We start from the raw sequence: 502 nt of genomic DNA, 5'->3' as shown, positions 1-502 counted from the left end.
CTGTCTGGTGAAAATTGAAATGAGAGTCTGGGTTGCAGGGTGTGGAGGCAGAGTGGCAGGAGCTGTGAAATAGGAAGCCCTATTAACACTAATTGTTACTTCACAGGTGATTGTTAATGCCTGTGAAGTATAGAACAATGGGTCATTAATGGGCCATTGACTCCTTGCAGCCTGCAACAAATGAGGGGTGGGAGAGGGGCAGGGGCAGGGGCAGGTAGCATTGTGGGTTTCTCTTTGTCCCATATGGTCACCCTAACCATTTCTTACTTATTACCTTTCAGGGGAGAGTTATCTCCTAACATGTACTAACTTTAATAGGTCACTATATTCCAATTATTTACAACTGCTGCAAGTGAACACGTTGCAAGGTCCTTACTGGGGAACTGTTTTGCAACAAAGACAGTTTAGAACAGAGCTGGGCAATTACCTTGGCTGGAGGGACACTTAATGAGTTTTGGTGAGGTTTCAAGGGCCACACACACAAAATCTTTCAGAAGATATC

Source organism: Gavialis gangeticus, unplaced genomic scaffold (assembly GCF_001723915.1).
Source record: "Gavialis gangeticus isolate Ggan-Ray unplaced genomic scaffold, GavGan_comp1, whole genome shotgun sequence".
Classification (NCBI taxonomy): domain Eukaryota; kingdom Metazoa; phylum Chordata; order Crocodylia; family Gavialidae; genus Gavialis; species Gavialis gangeticus.
This window is presented reverse-complemented; position numbering follows the sequence as displayed.